This window comes from Microtus ochrogaster, unplaced genomic scaffold (genome assembly GCF_000317375.1).
Source record: "Microtus ochrogaster isolate Prairie Vole_2 unplaced genomic scaffold, MicOch1.0 UNK6, whole genome shotgun sequence".
Lineage (NCBI taxonomy): Eukaryota > Metazoa > Chordata > Mammalia > Rodentia > Cricetidae > Microtus > Microtus ochrogaster.
Window position 1 is genome coordinate 10,138,400 of NW_004949104.1, and position 5,724 is coordinate 10,144,123.

The 5,724-nt window shown below is 45.3% G+C and overlaps 1 protein-coding gene across 2 annotated transcripts in view; it reads right to left on the reverse strand.

Annotated features, from left to right (window-relative positions):
* Nucleotides 1-5,446, reverse strand: part of Sfi1 (SFI1 centrin binding protein) — a 62,008-nt gene extending 56,562 nt beyond the window's left edge. For both annotated transcript variants that reach the window (XM_013353384.2, XM_026788693.1), the window contains exon 1: nt 5,371-5,446. The gene's annotated coding sequence lies outside the window, so the exon portion shown is untranslated. The remainder of the gene's footprint in view (nt 1-5,370) is intronic.
* Nucleotides 5,447-5,724: the final 278 nt, after the last annotated feature.

Below are 5,724 nucleotides of genomic sequence, written 5' to 3' on the forward strand. Positions count from 1 at the left end.
GGCCAGTGAGATAAGATAGCTCAGTAAGGGAACTTGCTGCTAACCTGACCCCTGAGTTGATTCACAGAGGGTGGAAGAAGAAAAATGGCTCTTGAAAGTTGTCCTCACTGGGTGGTGGTGCACACCTTAAATACCAGCACTCAGGAGGTGGAAGTAGGTAGATCTCTGAGTTCGAGGCCAGCCAGGTCTACAGAGGGAGTTCCAGAATAGACAAGGCTACACAGAGAAACCCTATCATGAAAACAAAAATAAAAATAAAAAAAGGAGGGGGGACTGGAGAGATGGCTCAGAGGTTAAGAGCATTGCCTGCTCTTCCAAAGGTCCCGAGTTCAATTCCCAGCAACCACATGGTGGCTCACAACCATCTGTAATGGGGCCTGGTGCCCTCTTCTGGTCTGCTAGCATACACACAAACAGAATATTGTATTCTAAATAATAAATAAATATTTAAAAAAAATAAAAATAAAAAAAGGAAGTTGTCCTCTATACTTGGTATACTTGCAGAGAACCTAGATCTGGTTCCCACACGGTAACAAACATCTGTAATTGCAGTTTTCAGGGGAGTTGATGTCCTCCTAGTCAGTCTCCGGAGAGCACCGGGAATAGAGTGCACAATCACACATGCAGGCAAAATGTTCCTACTCATAGAAAATAAAAAATAAATCTTTTAAAGGATAAAGAAAGATGTCCTCTAATCTTCATGCTTATAGGATGCCCACACAAATACAGACACAGAGAGAGACACAGACACTAACAATGAAAAAGGTCCACCACCACAAGCGTTTGTAACTAGTTTTTGTGGTGGTGAGGTACATAAATGTATGTCTGACAGTGAAAGCACAAAGCCAACTGAAGCTCCACAGCTTCCTTCCCAAGCAGCTACTCTAAATGGTTAGCAATGGACTGTCTTGGATCTGGTTGATTTTGGTGTAATGTTTTCTAAATTGCTTTTTTGACAGAAAAGTTTTTATTGTTATTATTGTTGTTTTATTTTCTGAAACAGGGTCTCACTATGTAAGCCTAGCTACCCTGGAACTGCCTATATAGACCAGGCTGGCCTCAAACCCTCAAACCTCCCTCTGTCTCCTGAATGCTGGGATTAACGGCATGTGTCATCACACCTGGCTATAATACACTTTAAACTCAAAAAGCGGGGGTGGGGGGGACGACTGGAGAGATGACTCGGTGGTTAAGAGCATTGCCGGCTTTTCCTAAGGTCCTGAGTTCAATTCCCAGCAACCACATGGTGGCTCACAACCATGTGTAATGGGGTCTGGTGCCCTCTTCTGGCCCACAGGCATACACACAGACAGACTATTGTATACATAATAAATAAATAAATATTTTTAAAAAAAGCAAGCTATTAACAGGCTCATTCTTCCAGTGTCTTCAATTTTCCTTCACAACTAGATCATTAGCAGTCAAGAATCTTAGTCTTCCCAGATTTTTTGGTTGTCAATGTTACTATAAGAATCTTCATGCGGTTTAAATTTTTTTATTTTTAAAAATTACATTTATTTATTTGCTTGTTTGTTTATTTGTGACTGGAGGCTAGGGAACACAAAGGATTTCTGGCAATTCCAAACTCTAAGAGAAAGTATAGAAGAGATCTTCCCTAGACCTTCTGACAGAGGATGCCTCCTTAACTTCATATTTCTGGTCTCCAGAGCTGTGAGGGAACAAGAGTGGCATTGTTTGAAATGACCAACTTGGTGGCAGCTGGTTACAAAACTGTAGGAAACAAATATAAGCAATAAGAGGTAAGACAATACACAGTGGAGGCAAGCAGAGTGAACGTGACATCTACTGAACAACTGTGATGTACTTATAATGATATTCTAAAAAGGTAAAATCATCATCATAATTAAGACCACAGTTCTGGGGGCTGGAGAGATGGCTCAGGGGTTAAGAGCACAAGCTGCTCTTCCGGAGGTCGTGAGTTCAATTCCCGGCAACCACATGGTGGCTCACAACCATCTGTAATGAGATCTGGCGCCCTCTTCCGGTGCGTGGTACAGGGAGGCAGAATGTTGTATACACAATAAATAAATAAATCTTAAAAAAAAAAAAGACCACACAGTTCAAGGAAAATGAGTAATAAATGAACTGTAAAAGATCATATCGGTGTCAGGTAAACTTTTTAGTGATGTTAGGGCTGGAGATGGTTTTTAGGGCTTTCCTGCCATGAAAAGAGCTCTAGGGGGGCTGGAAAGATGGCTCAGTGGTTAAGAGCATTGCCTGCCCTTCCAAAGGTCCTGAGTTCAATTCCCAGCAACCACATGGTGCTCACAACCATCTGTAATGGGGTCTGGTGCCCTCTTCTGGCCTGCAGGCACACACACAGACAGAATATTGTATACATAATAAATAAGTAAATGTTTTTTTTAAAAAAAGAGCTCTAGGTTCAATCAGCAGCAGGGAATAAACTGAGCAGGGTGCCACACTGCTGTAATCCATAGAGAGAAGGAGCTCTGCAAGCTTTCTTCTTTTTTAAACTTTTATTTATAACCAGGCAGTGGTGGCGCACGCCTTACCGGCACTCGGGAGGCAGAGGCAGAGGGCAGAGGGCAGAGGGCAGAGGGCAGAGGGCAGAGGGCAGAGGGCAGAGGCAGAGGCATCTCTGTGAGTTTGAGGCCAACCTGGTCTACAGAGATAGTTCCAGGACAGTTAGGGCTGCACAGAGATAAACCAGTCTATACCCCCAACCCAGAAATAATCACATTTATTTATTCTGTGAATATGAATGCTGTGTGTGCATGTATGTCCATGTACCAAATGAATCCCTAGTTTCCTTGGCGGTCACAAGAGGGTGTCAGATTCCCTGGAACTGGAGATCTGTAATGAGATCTGGTGTCCTCTTCTGTCATGCAGGCAGAATACTGTACACATAATAAATAAATAAACAAGTAAATGAGTAAAAAATAAGAACAAGTGTTCTTAAGTGCTGAGCCCCAAATCATTGCAAGTTTGAAGCCAACATGTAGCAAAACCCTGTCTCAAAACAAACAAATAAATAAATAAAATAAATCTCTGGGGCTGGGCTGGGTGGTGGTGGCACACACCTTTATTCCCAGGACTCAGGAGTCAGGTGCAGGTATAGTTCTGTGAGCTCCAGGCTAGCCTGGTCTACAAAACAAGTTCCAGGAGAATCAAGGCTACACTGAGAAACCCCCATCTCAAAAAAACCAAAATAAGGCACTGAAGGGATGGCTCAGAGGTTAAGAGCACTGGATGCTCTTCTAGAGGTCCTGAGTTCAATTCTCAACAACCATATGGTGGCTCACAACTATCTATCATGAGATCTGGTGCCCTCTTCTGGCACACAGGCATACCTACAGGCAGAACATTGTATGTAAAACAAATCTTTAAAAAAAAAAAAAGGCTAGGCCGGGCAGTGGTGGTGCACGCCTTTAATCCCAGCACTTGGGAAGCAGAGGCAGGCGGATTTCTGTGAGTTCGAGACCAGCCTGGTCTAAAAGAGCTAGTTCCAGGACAGGCTCCAAAACCATAGAGAAACCCTGTCTCGAAAAACCAAAAAAAAAAAAAAAAAAAACCCTAGGGGCCAGAGAGATGGCTCAGTTAAGTAAGAGCATTGCCTGCTCTTCTAAAGGTCCTGAGTTCAATTCCCGGCAACCACATGGTGGCTCACAACCATCTGTAATGGGGTTTGGTGCCCTCTTCTGGCCTGAGGGCATACACACAGACAGAATATTGTATAACTAATAAATAAATAAATATTTTTTAAAAAGCCTAAATACATAAATTTGTTTCTAAGTTGTAATATACACGTCAATTACAAAGACAGCCCAAGATAAAACATGATTGCTAGACACTAGCTCTCAGATGCACATGAAGACTGATCTCCTGAGATGATAATAAAGGACAAACTAATTCAGAAATTCCATTACTACCCATACACCAAAGAAAACTGAAACTATGTCTATATACAAGCTTATACAAGAATGCTTAGGGTCGAGCATGGTGGCACACACCCTCATTATTAGCACGTGGGAGGCAGAGGCAGGTAGGTCTCTGAACTTAAGACCACTCTGTGATTCTAGGACAGCCAGGGCTACATTATACAAAATAAAATAAGTCAGTCGCAGGAGTCCATATATTATGATTTCACTTTGGGGGTGTGTGTTTGTGTGTGTGTTTTGAAATAGGGTCTCTCTATGTCTCTCTGAATGTCCTGGAACTCACTGTGTAGACCAGGCTGTCCTCAAACTGACAGAGAAGCGCCTGCTTTTAGTCTACAGTACCTCAACCTCAACTAAAGGCATGTGCCACCATATCCCATTTAAATGGTTTCACCTCAATGAAATGTCCAGAAAGGCAAAACTTTATAGTAAGAAAGCAAACTGGTAGCTGCCTCAGGGCAAGGTTTCGTAACTATTTCCCACTGTTGACCAATTTCACATATAGTTTTTGTGGGGTTCTTGTTTGTTTGTTTTGAGACAGGGCTTTTCTGTGTATCTCTGGCTGTCCTGGAACTTGCTCTGTAGACCAGAGTGGCCTCGAACTCACAGAGATCCACCTGCCTCTGCTTCCCAAGTGCTGGGATTAAAGGTGTGAGCCACCACCGCCCGGCTAATATTTTAATGTTTTAAAAACCATGATAGTGTGAGATACACATACACTTAGTTACAGTATTGTACAATTTAAAAAAAAATAAAAGATCCTATAAAAAAAAGACATTTATATATCAAGCACCTGAGTGAGTTTCAAATACTTCCAGGAAGCCTTCCCCAAAATCCTACTTGCTCAACACTTGGTAATTACCACACCATCTAAGAGACACGGACCACAATTAAGGTGACACGCTTTCTCCTAAGCACTTTCCCTGCACGACCCACTTTAACACCGTCGTCTCAGCAGGTGCTTAATCAGGTGGGTGCTCAAGGTCATTGGCTAACAGGTGGTAGAGCCGCCACTGGCGTTCCGGCCTCGACACACTTTCAGAAACTACACCAAATGAGGACCTGCGGTACAAACGGCTCGGTCACTTGAGATCAGTGTACACAACAAGCCCCTCGCCCAGGTACAACCCTGAATCGAATCTGGATCTGCCCTCGCTAATAAGCTTCGTGAGGGCGGGAGAGTCACCCTGAGGCGCTCTCCAGCAGGGGGAGGAGGATGCAGAGGCCCTGCAAAGGCAGCGCGAGCTGAGTGGACTCCAAACAACCTCATGCACGCTCCGCTCGCACTTCCACGCACAAACCGAAGCCTTGTGGGTAGGCAGCACCTACTGCATTTGTACAGGAGAAAGAGCCGTCACAGGGCCCAGCTCCTAGGCACCCGCGCTGTGCCGCCTTTAAAGCAGGGGGACGAGCCATTCGAGGACTCGGGGCGTAAGGCCTGGCCTCGTACCTGAGGGAGCCGACTCCTCAGCGGGCGCCGGGTAGACGTAGAGGCCAAGGCCAGAGGCCCAGGGTTTCGCGCCTTGCGCCGGCGCCCCGCCCCCCGTCTCCACGGCAACGCGGCCCGCGCCGGAAGCTGCTCTGTCGTCTTTAAAGCGCGCAGCTTCCCCGGGAACTGAAGCTTCTGGCTTCTCTGTGAGCTCGACTTCCGATTGGTCTCTTGGCCGGAAGTACGGGCGCTTCTTAGCTGCGGGCCTCCAGTAACGCTTCCTGCATGAATTGGCACGGGACAGACCGGTGTCAGACATGGACGTGGTGGCTCGCACGTCGGTAATCTCCGCATCAGATCGGCCAATTAGTGCTG